This window comes from Psammomys obesus, unplaced genomic scaffold, assembly GCF_907164565.1.
Source record: "Psammomys obesus unplaced genomic scaffold, mPsaObe1.curated_primary_1811, whole genome shotgun sequence".
Lineage (NCBI taxonomy): Eukaryota > Metazoa > Chordata > Mammalia > Rodentia > Muridae > Psammomys > Psammomys obesus.
In genome coordinates, this window is record NW_026596089.1 from 3,258,487 (window position 1) to 3,273,125 (window position 14,639).

General features: G+C 38.9%; 1 protein-coding gene across 3 annotated transcripts in view; it reads left to right on the top strand.

The window, feature by feature from the left end:
- Positions 1 to 14,639, top strand: part of Utrn (utrophin) — a 538,848-nt gene that overhangs the window by 338,423 nt on the left and 185,786 nt on the right. The window lies entirely within an intron of this gene.

The window sequence follows — 14,639 nt, forward strand, 5'->3', positions numbered from 1 at the left end:
GGCTCCCAGGTTTGGGAACAGGAGCCTCTAGTACCCAGAAAGTGTCCACAAGACTGTGAGAGTAGACTCCCAGGTATGGAGCCATACCCTCAGTACAGGAAGGTATGCACTCCACAGGCAGTGACAATGAGCACCCAAGGTCTGAGCTGCCAGCTGCCATCTGTGAGTACTAGGAAGGTTTTTCCCTAGAAGGTGGGCTTGGATGGATGTCCTAAGGCTGCAGAGTCAGAGCTGCATATCTTGAATTATAGTGAGCCTATGTTATTTGTAACTGGGTGTATTTGTGGTTTGGTTGGTTATTTTTATCTTCCCACAGAGGATGCAATCAATATCATATTACACATGTCAGAAAGCAGGGACATAAAGTGCATAAAGGCATGTATCCACACTGGCTAAAACCAGCCTATGCTTGCTGAAAGCAAATTTCTATGTAGCCATATAGAAAAGTAAGTGCTTACAAACCTCCTAGTCCTCCGTTTTCATGCCTCTTTAGAATGAATTCTAAAACTCACATTGGAAGCTTTCCTCAACTAGTTCCAATAATCTGTCACTTATGGTCATTTAGCATTAGAGATGCAACATAGTGTCACCCTTGATTTCAGAGCATTCCTAATCTAAACTTTGTTTTTGTAATGACAAAATAAAGTGTCTAACATGCATGACCTCATTTCACTTATTAAGAATCAAGAAGCAAATGAAAACATGGCATTATTTAGTTTAGTTTTACAAACTGTCAGTCATCTAGTCCTAATCCAAAGATTATGACAATTATAAATATAATTTATTTTTATTTTTGGCTATTTATTCTTAGAAGCCCAATACACATAATTTCCTTAGCAGTGTGCTATTATAGATTTCCCTTTTTTTTCTAAATAACTGTATTATTTCATAATTATTAGCTTACCGGAGAAGTTGACTTTTTTCCCACCTCATTAAATAGTGATAATGAATTTAAATCCAGTTGACACGGAATTTTCTAAAGCTCTGGGAATATGCCCATGCCAGTGATTAAGCTGGATTCCTTTTCCAAGGAATTTTAATTTTTGAAGCTGTTATAAAATTATTTTTTCAGTCCTAACTACAATTCATATTTTTACATATTTACCAAAAGGAATCTCATCTTTAAAACATGTATAGTCCTAGACCTTGCATATTACTTGGTTATAAGTTATTCTGTTTTGATCATGTCTTTGTACATATTGGCTTCAATGTCCATTTCTTTATTTGATGTTACAATTATTTTTTGTTGTTGCTATCGTCATCACCATCATCATCATTATGTATGGGTGGGTGGGTGGATATGTGTACCCCAGTATGCTCGGGGAGGTCAGAGTATAAATTGTAAAGTAGGGACTTTCTTTTTCCCGATGCTTGTATTCCAGAGAAAGAATTTAGGCATGTGTAGCAAGTGCCGTGTCCCACTAAGCCTTGTCACAGGGTTCTGTTTCTTTATTCTTCTTAGTCTTTCCTCAAAAAGAATAGAGAAAATGCAAACATTTAGATCAATAATGGAAATAGGGTCCATGTTGTCAGTTGCTGCTTTTAAAGGTTAATGATACAGCTGCTGTCTGTCCAGGGTTCAATCCAACAACATTCCCTAAAAAAAGAACAAAAACAAACAAAAAAACTAATGTAAAAAAAAAAAAAAAAGCTTTGTTGGTGATGTGAATTAGACTTGCCTCTGGCAATGGCAGACAGTGGGAACCTGGAATAGAGCTGGCCCATAGTGATGGGAAAAAACAACTCTTTAAAGAAATTTACGTCAAAATGGTATTCAATGGCCCATCACATTAAATCAACACATCTGTATTGAGAATCTTCTTTAGCACACACTCCAGGGGCTCATTTTTCTCATTTTCTGAACTTGGAAACTCCTTATTTATCTCCAGCATGGGTCACTAAACAGGTTCACATTTCCTCATTAGAAGTGAGGAAAGTGACCTTGAGTCTACTGTTGTATTTCACCTCTACCCAGCACTGTCAGACATTTACCTCCTCCACATGGTGAAGGAACTTAGTGGTAGTGCCATGCTGCCTTGTTTGCCTTGAGGGGTGATTGGAGCCTTTGTTCTTCCCACATTTTCATCCTTTATTGATTCATGCTCCCTTAGAGTGTGATCGATTTCCTGTGTGTGTGTGTGTGTGTGTGTGTGTGCGCGCGCGTGTGTGCGCGCGCGCGTGTGTGCGTGCGTGCGCGTGCTCGCATGCGTGTGCGAGTGTGTGCCTAGGTCCCAGAAAGTTTCATGTAAAATATTTAAAATCGTGTTTTGGTTAATTTTCTTCCTTTTACGTCTCAGCTCATTGAGATGTTGCTGGGTTCCCCTTGCTGTCTGCTATTTGAACAGAGAAGTGACTTAGAATCGTATGTCAGAGGAATTGCCATTTTCCCATTTTATTTTTGTTTTTTAAGTAAGCTGCTCCAAAATACACCGAATTAACCAGATACAAGCTTCATGCTCTCTCTTAAGGCCCTTTTTCTCTTAACTATCACAATGCTCCTTTATCCTCTGCCATAGTAACCGTATAGAAGTATTATTTTTTTCTAAATAAAACTTCTCACACACAAAGATTCAAATTGGGAAAACAAATATACCAGAGGGTGATTTTTAATTTGACAAAAGATTTTCTGCATGACAAAGAAGTTCCTTAAAGATTACTTTTACATAGACAATTCCCTTAGAGTGCTGAAAGTCACATTAAACAGCTGTGAACTTTTAAAGGCTTCTAAAACAGGCACACACCTGTTCCTAATATTAAACATAAATGGTGACTATTTCAAGTGTGTCCCAATGTGATGTGTAAATGATACAGGTTTGTGAATTACCCTTTTGTGCCAGTGTTAGAGAAATGTGCAAGGTGGCTGGTCTAGTTTGCATCTCTGTTGTGAGAAAACATTGAGTTGACTAAAAGAAACTTGTGGGCATGAGATGGGGTGTGGGTAGGTCATTTCATCTTACACTTCCATGACACTGTCCATCATCTAGGGACACCAAAGTGGGAAGGAACCTCAAGGAAGAAATCTGGAATTATTGAACTGAATGAAGCAGGGACATCGCTGCTTACTGTCTCGCTTCCTCTGGCTTTCTCAGCTACCTTTCTTAGATGGCCTAGGCCCACCCACAGTGATCTAGAGTACCATGCCCAATTTAAGGAAATTTTAAGTACTCTGATATATTTAACTGGATTCTTAAAGCCTGTGGAATTTATAGTAGCCATTACCTGATATATGAATTTGTTCTTTATGAAATCTTGCAGTGAATAGTTTTTCATATACTTTCATAGTTCAAATGTAAACTCGCACAAAAAATTACTATATATATATATATATATCCATGTTATACATATAGTAATTGCCTAAAAAAGAGATGGCATATATTTCAGCTATTCAGTGTACATAGAGCATACTGCTTGTTTGTGGCACTTGGCATGTAACACACTGGTCTACTGATTCCCCTCTGCTGTTTTGCTATATCTCAGCATGGCTCTAGGCAGATTTGTGTGTTATGGAATATTCACTGTGTAGGTAAATGATTAGAAAGAACAGAGACAGGTTTAATTTTCTCCAAAGTTGTATTCAGGGTGTTGCCTGGAGATTTGCCATGTTGATATCAACTGATCTTTGTTGCCCTTGTCCCCTTCTGTATTATAAGTCCTCACCTCCAATTCTCCATCCTGAACCTTCCATCCTTGTCATAGGGAAAACATACCAACCCACTCATCATTTTTCAATTAAACTCAGTCCTCATTTGGTTAAAACATTGACCAGGAACAGGATGGAGAGACCCCAGGGGAAACACATGTAACTTTGTGATAAACTTTTTTTCTCCTAATGTTAAAATTTAACTTTGTAGTGTTTACTCAGCTGTCAGCCAATTGACAAATCTTCTACCTCATTTCATGAGGGGGCAGCACTTTCTTTTAAATTAAAAATATGACTTTAAAAATACAGTTCAATTAGGCTTCTCTGACATAAAGTCAAATCAGAGTGGATCATAGCAGACTGACAATCTCTTTCTTGGGTGAAATTTGTGAGTAAGAATCCTTAGCAACCTTAGTATAACTTGACATCCCCCTTTGAAAAGGCAAAGCCAACCTCTAGAATTTTTTTGTTTGAGACTTGAACTAGTTGATTAATATGTAATCTCATAAATGTTTTAGTCAACCATGTGTGTGTAATGTTAATATTCTAATTGTTTTTCTCTTGGAAAAAAAGTTACTTGGTTATCTTTTAGCATTCTACAGCCCACTTGAGGGACAGATTAATATAACTTTTTTCTTCTTTTCCCAAGGAACTTGACTCAGCTTATTGTTAGAGAGACAGTAGAAGCAAATAGATAAAATAACCTGGCAACCAAATCAGGCTCCATATGAACCAATAGGGGACAGTAGCACAGTGGAGAAGATGGACTCCAGTAATCAGCTGCAGAAAGAAAGTTAGAGGGTGAAGCTTTGTGCAGAGGGCGGGAATCGACTTGGACCTCACAACTGGATAAAGTTAGAATAGACAGGAAACATTGGGAAGCTGTCATTTAAGAGAAGAGAATGCTACCAATGGAGAAAAGGGTAGAGTGTGTATATTAGGGAAAGTTCCAAAGACTGCACAGTTGAGAGTGTTGGGAAGAAACTGTGTCTGGCTGTGCAGAAGCTCAAATACCAGCTTCCAATCCTGCCCCTTTCCCTTTCCTTTGCAGAGCTTTGGGCATCCCTTGTGCAGGCTGGTGAAGGCCTCTGTCATCAAGTTATATCCTCAGTCCAAGCCATCTTTTCTAATTAAAGAGCCACTAGCTGCATGTATTTCTCTATCTAACACTGAAATTTAAGTTAAGCAGAAGTTTAGTTCCTTCACCACAGTAGCCATCTTTCAAGGGATCAGTGGCTATAGAACTTGCTGTGGAAATACCAATAGTCTAGAATGTTTCACATCATAGCAAGTCCTATTGGACAGCGCAGTGTCCAGTTTCAGTAGTTTTAGGTTTGGGTGTGGTGAACTGTCCATTGGGGAGCTGGTTGAATTTTAATGCTGTGAGCAAAGCGCAAGCTCCCCATCCTCTCCCTCGGCATCCTCCGCCTTTGTTCTCACCTTCCTCCCCATTCCTCCTCATTTTCCTTATCTTTCTATTATTAATTGCCATTCTGTTGTCCAAAGACTAAAACACAGTTTGCCAGTTCATTGCAGTTTGTATATTTTTTCTTAAAAAAATATTATGGTTAATTTTCGTTCTAAATTCACCACTCACATGCTAGTTTTATATTCAAGGAAACAGAGGATCATGGGAAAGAAGTAACTTTTTTTTTCATTAAAGTAGCCTTTGAGGAGAATTTCATTTAGTTTATCATGATGGTCAGGTATAGAAAATTATTTGAGGCTTTCGCTTGGGGCAGGAATGATGCTATAAAGTGATCCTGTTAGAAGGTGAGAGAGAACGGAAAGAAATGATGCTGTCAAACATTAAAACGGGCTGACAAGATGGATGACTAAGAGGCTGATGAACTGAAAGAGAACACTTGCTCACTTCCCAGCATCTGTGTCAGATGGCTCAAAACTGCCCATAACTCCAGCTCCGTGGGGATTCTGCATTCATGTGCACAAATCCTTACACACACACACACACACATACACACACACACACACACACACACACACACACACACCCCACAATAAAATATTTAAAATTTAAGGATATTTGTAGTGATAGTTTTGATTGTTTTAATCCCAGGTGTGGGATAGGATGTTGCTTTGTAGCAGGTGATTATAATTTGCCTTGTGTACTAGCAGGGACATGGTCTCCACCAGCTCAGATAGTTTAATTCTGGGGAGTCTAGAGAGGATATAAATGGGAGAGCCCCAAGGGGATTTATGGTGGCTGATAGTCTTGCTGCTGCTGCTGCTGTATTTGCTATTGCTAGATTGCTGGTTTGCTAGGCTGCTAGATATTCTGATCAAGAAGATTGGACTTGCCTCTAGGAACTCTACATACCTAATCAGAAGGAAGTAGTCTATAGAGGGTCTCCGCCTTTTTCCCCTCTAACCTTCTGTCTCTCCTAGTGTTTGGGTATTGGAAGGGATTGGGTGGAGAAGGGTGGTAGATTAAAGGACCCAATAAGATAGATTTAAAAAATGCCAACAGATATTTTGATTCTTGTTTGAATGTAGGTGTTCTGTTTGACCATTTCAAGCTGTTTTAAAGTTTTAGAATGTATTTCTAGATAATATAGAGATAGTAAGTATGTATGATATTGATTTAGTAATCCAGTCAGTCTGTCTGCTATGGTTGAGAGCCTGCGAATCTCTCAGGGACACATCAGCAAAGAAACTGTGTTGTTATTTTAGGAATGGCTTTACTGCTGTGATAAATATTTTATTACTTAATATTACTTTTTAATAATTTGTAATCAGTAATAAACTTTTATGTAATCTGTTTATTTTTAAATTTTTTCCAATAATAGTTACTCCTACTAAATTGTAAGCACTGTGGTAAAAATGTGCAGAGAGCGATATTGAAAGTATGACATACTTGGCTTCTCAAAATAAGAGTTTCTATAATATCCTAAAAATGTATGAAAACTTAAGAGAACCCTGGTTCCTTCAACACCCAGTGTAGCCACTCCTAGTGTTGCATGGTATTGTAGGAACGTTTTGGTTATCCTGTAACTAAATCTATTCAACTTTAAATGATTTTTTTTTTTTGTTGCCACTAATGAGAAGTTATATGATCCCAGTGAACGACTTTTGTGATAAAAGTGTTTGCTCAAGTGTCACAGGGACACTCTACACACAAAAATCAAGGCCCAGGCAAAGGCTGCAGGCTTATATAAACAGATTAGTGTCTGAAATAAAATGAATATTATACTTTTTTATTGATCTCATGAGAGATAATGTATATTAGGGCTGGGATGAAATAATACAAATGAGGTATCTACGTCAAATATAACTTCAGCTTCAGTGTCTCATAATTACTAAGTTTTCTGGTCACTTTTCCAACTGTCCTAATAGAAGCCTGTGACCCTGTGATTATAGTAAGAAAATTGTCGTCTAAGTCAGTGGTTCTCAGCCTGTGGGTTGTGAACCATTTGATAGTTACATATCAGATATTTATATTACTATTTATAACAGTAGCAAAATTGCAGTTATGAATTAGCAATAAAAAATAATTTTATGTTTGGGGCTCACCACAACATGAGGAACTGTATTAAAGGGTCGCAGCATTAAAAGGTGGAAAACCACTGGTCTAAGTGCTGATGTTCTTATAATCTTAATCTGTTGTCCTGTGTGTAGAGAGTATGTTGTGTTCACTGTAAGGCAAGCAAGAGTGGAGACACCACAGCTGAAGAGGAGCAGCTGGTGGCTTGGGAATGGGAATAAGTTTGGAGAGCATGATGTAACTGCAGTGAAGTAAATAAAGAACTATTTCTCACAGTGTATTTTTTCACAGTCACATTTAGATTGCACTCAAGTTTTCTAAATTGGTTTTATACTTTTCAGTATTATATGTTTTTTGTAGCATCCTTGATAATGTGAATGGAATCTGCCGAGTAATAGTAGACTGTATCAATGGCTGCATACTTGGGTTTTGTACCTTAACATTCAGGTAAGTCTAGTGATCAATATGACTAGCAAAGTTCTAACTTTGCTAAAGCTGCAGCATAAATTAAACAATGACACTTCAAGTTTATTGCTACTTATATTGGCACCCTAAATAATAGTCTTAAAAGGTTTTGCACAGTAGCAACATTACATGATCTTCCATAATTATGGTTTTTAATTGAAAGTGGATGAATACTAGATTCAATGTGTTATTTTTAAAAGGCTGTTTACTTTATAACCGTCATATTCTTTTTTTTTATTAATTACACTTTATTCATTTGTATCCCCCATAAGCCCCTCCCTCCTTCCCTCTCAGTCCCACCCTCCCCCCCTTTCTGCATGCATGCCCCTCCCCAGGTCCACTGATAGGGGAGGTCCTCCTCTCCTTCTTTCTGATCTTAGTCTATCAGTTCTCAAAAGTGGCTGCATTGTCAGGGTTCTAGGTTATCTCCACGGATAGTCCTTGGTTGGAGTATGAGTCTCTGGGAAGTTCCCTGTGTTCAAATTTTCTGGTTCTGTTGCTCTCCTTGTGGAGTTCCTGTCCTCTCCAGCTCTTACTATTTCCCACTTCTTACATAAAATTCCATTCACTCTGTCCATCAGTTGGCCATCACGCTCAGCATCTGCTTTGATAGTCTGCACTGCAGAGGCTTTCAGAGGCCCTCTGTGGCAGGTTCCAATATAACCGTCATATTCTAAAGTTAAAACATTGTCCTGATCAAATTCTTGATGTAAACCATGCCTTCAAACCCTTGCTCTGGAAGTTTCTTATATAGAGGCAGAAGTGACAAATACACTACCCTCTCTAGCTCCAGTATGACATCAGATGACTGCTGACTATGTCGTAGTACATTTCTTTCAGTACTTTTGTTAATAGTAGTCTTCATAGCACATCAAAGGCCCTGCTGCCTCACAAGACAAGCACGGTTCATGATATTTTCTTTTTACTAAGATAACTTTGATCATAAACGACACTGCTGTTTTCAGGTAACCTGCATTTGAGGGGACTGGCAGACCTTGGCTCTTCCTTCTTTGCAAACTTGGACTACAGGAGTGAGCGGTCCTGGAGTGGTGAAGTGATGCCTCAGTGGAGCATATCACCTCCCCTCACCCAGACACAATGATACTATGCATAACACATAGTATCTCATATTAGATGGTAATGAAGTACTGGTCTCCTTGAAAAGGGCAACTAGAATGATATAGTGCCTACTTAGACACAGTTATTATTTAAATAAGCAGGAGTTGCTGGTTACAGAATAACTTTTCAGAACAAAAGAGCTTTGTTCTCATGTCCTTTAGAAAAGTTTACCATTTGCTAACCCTGTTCAGCTGAAGCCCATTTTATTGAGGGCTGATTTGTTAGAACGGTGGACCATCTGGCAGTTTAAAACTTCAGAGACTTTCAGGGACAAAAAAAATGATTGTGTGTGGGTCACTAACTGTCAAATATAATGTCAAATCCCATTTGTGGGATAGATATCTACCTGAAAAGATAAACACATTTTACTTGGGAATTTTCTAGTGGACTTCATTTTATGTGAAAAGTGTAATACATGATATAGTAAAAAAAAAATTCAATTTAAGCAGGAGAGATTTAAAATAAATCTCATCTATCAGTTTTCATCTATACATTTTTCTCTGAGTGATACCCATAAAAGATCATTTCAGAATTGCCATAGATTATTCCAACACAAAGCTTTATCACCTCCCTGTTGGGGCCATCCATATGGCTTATTTCTATATGTGTATTAGATACTTATTTATTTGAGCTAGCATCATCTACTTTTCTATAGCCTCTTACTATGTGAATCTGCCATAATTTCTTTACTCATTTCCTGTTGAAAGACATTTAGATTGGTTTCAGCTTTCAGTGTTAAATAGGGCTTATTGAGCATTCTTAGGCACATGTTTGTGAATTCCTGTGAAAAGGATTTCTATGTTAAAGGTCATAAGTATTTAAAATTATCCTTTGCATCCAGATTCAAGCAATCTTCAGGAAATGGGATGGTTTAGCCTACCTCTATCAGGCATAGGAATTCTTCCCTCTCTAATCAGCCCATGATTTTCTAATGAGTTGCATCACACATGGCCTGGATTCCCTGCTTGTGGTCAGTGGAAGAAACAAAGACATAATGCAAAACTCAATGCCCAGAGCACCCATAGAAAACAGTGAGGTAAAGACACAATGTGTCAGTCAGAGGGTGGGTGGGATACAGATAAAGCAAAAGAGAAAATTATTGTGTGTGTATTTTGGGGGCGCCATGTGTGTGCTTTCTGTGGAAAATTACAGACGGAATATGGCTGCTGTGAGTGAAGGATACCGCGCTCAGGAATTTGAAATAGACCTGTGGGATCTTTACAAAGATCCCAGGAAGTTCTAAAGCAGGGAGGTGGTAGGAAAGCAGTAAGTCAGTTATGATTCCATCAGCCAGGGGCTCCTACAGCAGACGTTGAGCTGATCTCCTGGGGGTTTGTCTGACCTTTTCCTGTATTCGCCGTGTGTTCAGTTCCTTAAGTATATGTTCAGAGTGCAGGAACAAATGCCCTTCTAAGACAAGCACGTGGTGTTTGTGAGCGAAAACTCCATGTGTAATTCTGACACTTTTCATTGCTACTAGTTAAGATTTTGTTTTAAATTTTGGCTTTTATTTCCTAAATCTGGGCAGTCCCGCAAAGCTAGCAAACAAAACTTTATTAAACATTTAGAAAACCTTCCAGAACCTTCTTCCTAAAGCTCCGTGTCACACGGCCACATCTCCTCTGTGCTCGCACTGGCTGCCTGGGGCCAGGTCACTCTTGCCTGATGCTGCATTGTTTTCAGGAAGGATATAGTTTGGGGACACTAACTTGTCTTGGCATTATTTTGAGTCACCCAATAAACTGCGCTCTGAATCCTTAAACATTAAGAGGGTTGTGGAAAGCTGACCCCTGCACCTGGCTGGCTAATTCAGAATGGGATCAGCTGGCTTGCCTGTCCCTCAACCCCTTCCCCACCCACCAGCTATCCTGAGGGTAGGGGGAAAGCTCTTTGTGACTTTTCACGTCACTGTTAAAATCTTCTGGCCAATGTACCATGGGAATAAATAAAGTATGAAATTCTTTTCTTATGACTGGTATTTTTTAAAAATTTCCCAATACCTACCCTTAATATCATCAAAATAGATATGGCACTTATTAAAGGTGCATGTTATAAATAAGACCTTGTGTACAGTCTTATGTTTGGGGCTTCCTGGAATGAAAGTGGGTTTTACCCTTTTTATCAGGGGGCTCCGGCCTCCATCTCTTGGTTGACCTTTCTGCCCTTTGGGGCTGTATATTACCTTAAATAGCTTGCATCTGGCAGGCTACACTGCTGGCCCATGTGAACTGGAGCGCTGTAATGGATTGGGTAGCATTTCCTAATGGAACCACAGTGGTAGGAGACACTGAGTAGATATCTCCCATCATGATTACTGAAGTGGAACTTTTTTTTTTTTTTTTTGAGTTCTGACCTCAAGTTAGCAGGATTTTGAACAGGAAAAATGAGGTTATTTGCTTCATGAGAAGTAAAGAGAGTCTTTCCTTGAGTCAGAATGGGCTTAAGGAGGCAAAGCATTCTTGTCCATGCCCGAAGCTGTTTTTTTTGGTAATGAGTGAGTCAGCCACCATATACAGATTTATCTGTGGTCACCTCTTGACCTCCATATGCTTTGCTTTACAAGCTCCTAAAATGTCTTTATTTCCTTTGTGTCTTTTGTAATGGCCACTATCAGGAGAAATCTGTTAGGTTTTATGCAGAAACATACTTTATCATTACATTTTTAAAAATGTGAACTGGGTATTTAGAGGGAAGGAAAGCTTAAGATTCACTGTAGGGGAAATATCATTTTTGTTTCCTGAGAAAGCTTCTCTTTAAGTTAACCCTAGATAATTTCTTGTTGCTTTCATTAGAGTACAAGGAAGTTATATTTTAGCAAGTTATAGGTAACACAGTTTTAAAATATGGAATGTTTCTTAGCCTAGTCTTTGGAAGTTCATGCAAAAGCCATACAGATCTTTTCATCTTGACATTGGAATGTGGTTTAAATTGGGTAATTTGGATTTGGTTTTTATAGCTTGGATTTTCCTGTGTTTCTCCATGGTCTAGAGCCTTCCTTTACTTTCTTGTGGGACTGTGTGCCTCTGTCTGAGACATGACTTACTTAGCTACAGATTGCTGGGGTACTCAGGTTGATCTGTGATTGGGACCAGGAGTGTTGAATGTTTTCCCAGTCTTGGGGATTAGTGAGCAATTTATTTATTTATTTATTATTTATTAGTGAGCAATTCAGTTTAAACTGAAAAAATGTCAACTGCTTCAAATTCCACCATCCAATTTGTTGTCTCTCTGGTGACTTTTTAATTTCGCTAGAGGCTTCTATAGGACTTATAGGATTTACAGAAGATAATGTATCAAAGAAAAGCTTGCTGTAAAAAAGGGGGGGTATGTATAACAAAGGCAGTATTTTATGAACTGGATTTAAACAGAAAATGTTGTTACCAATACATAGGAAGCAACTCACTACATTTAGATTTTAGAAGTCTTACTTTAATGTCTTATTTCCAAGCTCTAATTTACATGCTGGAGAGGTAGCTGAATGGTCGAGCACTTACCTAGCATAGTTAAGGCCCTGGATTTGCTTGACTAGCACCAAATAAATGAACAAGCAAACATAACATTTCAGGTGTAGTGTGATTAGAGCATGTAATTAAAGTAAATAATTCAAAGATTTCTACTAGAGGGATGACCTGGACATTAAGTATTCATATTGCTCTTCCAAGGACTCGTGTTCAGTTCTCAGCATTGAGGTCAGGTGGCTCACAACCTGTTGTAATCCCAGCAGGCAGATTCACTGCTTTCAACTAGACTTTTTGGCACCTGCACGCTCACGCACATACCTGCACATAGGCGTATAATTAAAAATAAAATGAAGAAAAATCTTAAGAAGAAGAATTTAATGTCTTATCTGTGATTCCACTTCCTTTTGAGTGGTTAATTTGAATATAGATTCCCCTGGTTTGTACTAATAACCTTTGTCTGCTTTGCCATCATACCTAGGTTTACCCACAACTTTGATAGTTTTTGACCAATGTAAAGAGAGCTCTATCTCAGTATACCCTGCCTTTGCTGGCAGAGGATGGCACTTCATAGAATGGGCATTGGTCCAGAAGCAGTAGGTTTGGGATATTCTACTGTAAAGCTGATAGGACAGCTCCCCCTCCCTCCCCACACTTCCCCACCATGTGCCGAATACAACACATAAAAATGTTGTATTCAGGATATCTGAGGCACTGCTAACAGCATTGTGTTCTTTGGCTTGGTATAAAAACCTTTCAAATGTAAGAGCCTGCTTCTGCTGTCCCATTGTCTGTTGCTCGGTGGAGTCTTCGCAGCTCCCTCTTAAGCTATGTGCATGGGGAGCGGCGTGTTTGCACACGTCAGCTCATGTCCTGCAGCACTCTGGGTGGTAGCTGGAAGTTTGCCCAGCTGAGAGAGATTGTTCTTTTTTTTCTTTCTCTCATTTACTTATTTATTTATTTATTTATTTTTGTGTGTGGTAGTGGTGGTGCTGACAGTGTTGGTTGTTTCTTTTGTCTTGAATTTATGTAAAAAGTTTATTTGCTGCTGTTCAAAGATCTCAGCATGTGGCCTGAGCCCTGGCAGACCTGGTTTCAGGGCTAAACCAGTTCCTGAGAATGAGTCTGCTAGGTTTCTGAATGTTGGTGCTCTGCTCTTATCAGGTTTGTTTTTTGCCACATTATAGATTGATTCACTTTTTTCTTTTTTTTTTCTGAATAACGGTTAGAGAGAGTCGAGAGTTTCTGAAATCAAGACTATGTATTTATCCTTCTGAACCTGGTGCATTGGAAATCCCATAAAGCCATTTTGCCCCTGGGGGGACATGTAGATTTTTATGAATAAATAGTGAAAATATTTTAAAGGCTTGTTAAATTTTGTATAAACAGACATATGTAAAACACATGCTATCAAAATATTGATGTAAAAATAAGTTGGAAGAAAAAAGGCTTGCAAATCAGAAATGTAACAGGGATAGCTGCTCATGCCTGGTGGGTTCTTGCTCTTCTATGTGAAAAGGAATCTCTTTCCTCATAGGTTTAAGTGGGTGCTAACAGCTTAGATACTCAAGATGGTTAAGTAGTTATGTGGGTAAGGATACTCTGATTTTTGTGTCCTACTTTTGCTGTTGACTTGATGTAAAAAGTAAACTTCATTATATTAACATCATTCTGTTTGTGGTGTGTCACCATTAAGACACTGACTATTTATGGTAAAATCCTCCACATGGCTAGAGAAAGATGCTTCCAATGGACATTCCTGCCATTCTTAGCTTTTATTGCTATGCTAAATAGTTATGTAAAGCCAAAAAAGCAAAACGCTAGCATGGCTGTGATCAGTACAAAGAAAGGTATGGTCTGTTTTGAACTTTTCCCTCTAATGTCATCACACCTGAAACTGTGCTTCTTGAGTGACAACCACAGTAGAGAGTAAGTTCAGTGTCACTGGTGGTCAAAATTAGAATATTTTCTCTCGTTTTGTGCCAGTATCAAATTCTCCCTATGAAAACAGACTGAGTGACTTTTTAATAGGATCAAAGAACTTTAAAAAGTATTTCCCTCATCATTCTGCCTTTACAGCCCCTTTTTATTTCCTTTGAACAAATAATGGAATTAATCAAGCCTGTTTTCTTTTGTGGCTTGTATTCTGTGGCACACCCACTCCCTTTTCTTTTCATGGGTGGGCTCCCAAGGGGAATATGGATCCTGGGGTCTATTCAAGACTGAGACAATGTAAAGGATACTGTACTGAAGTTTGGGGCAGGGAGGCCTCCAGGAAGTGGGAGTAAGCTTCAGTCAAGCTGGGTGAGGGGTGGGGGAAAGGGAGGATGCTGATTAAAATAATAAACAAGGGCTGAGGAGAGTCAATTGCCACAGTGCTGTCAGATCAGGTCTGGGAGTCGCTGGAGCTGCTTCAGTCTCCCTCCGAGCAGCTGCACACCCTGCCCTGCGGAGG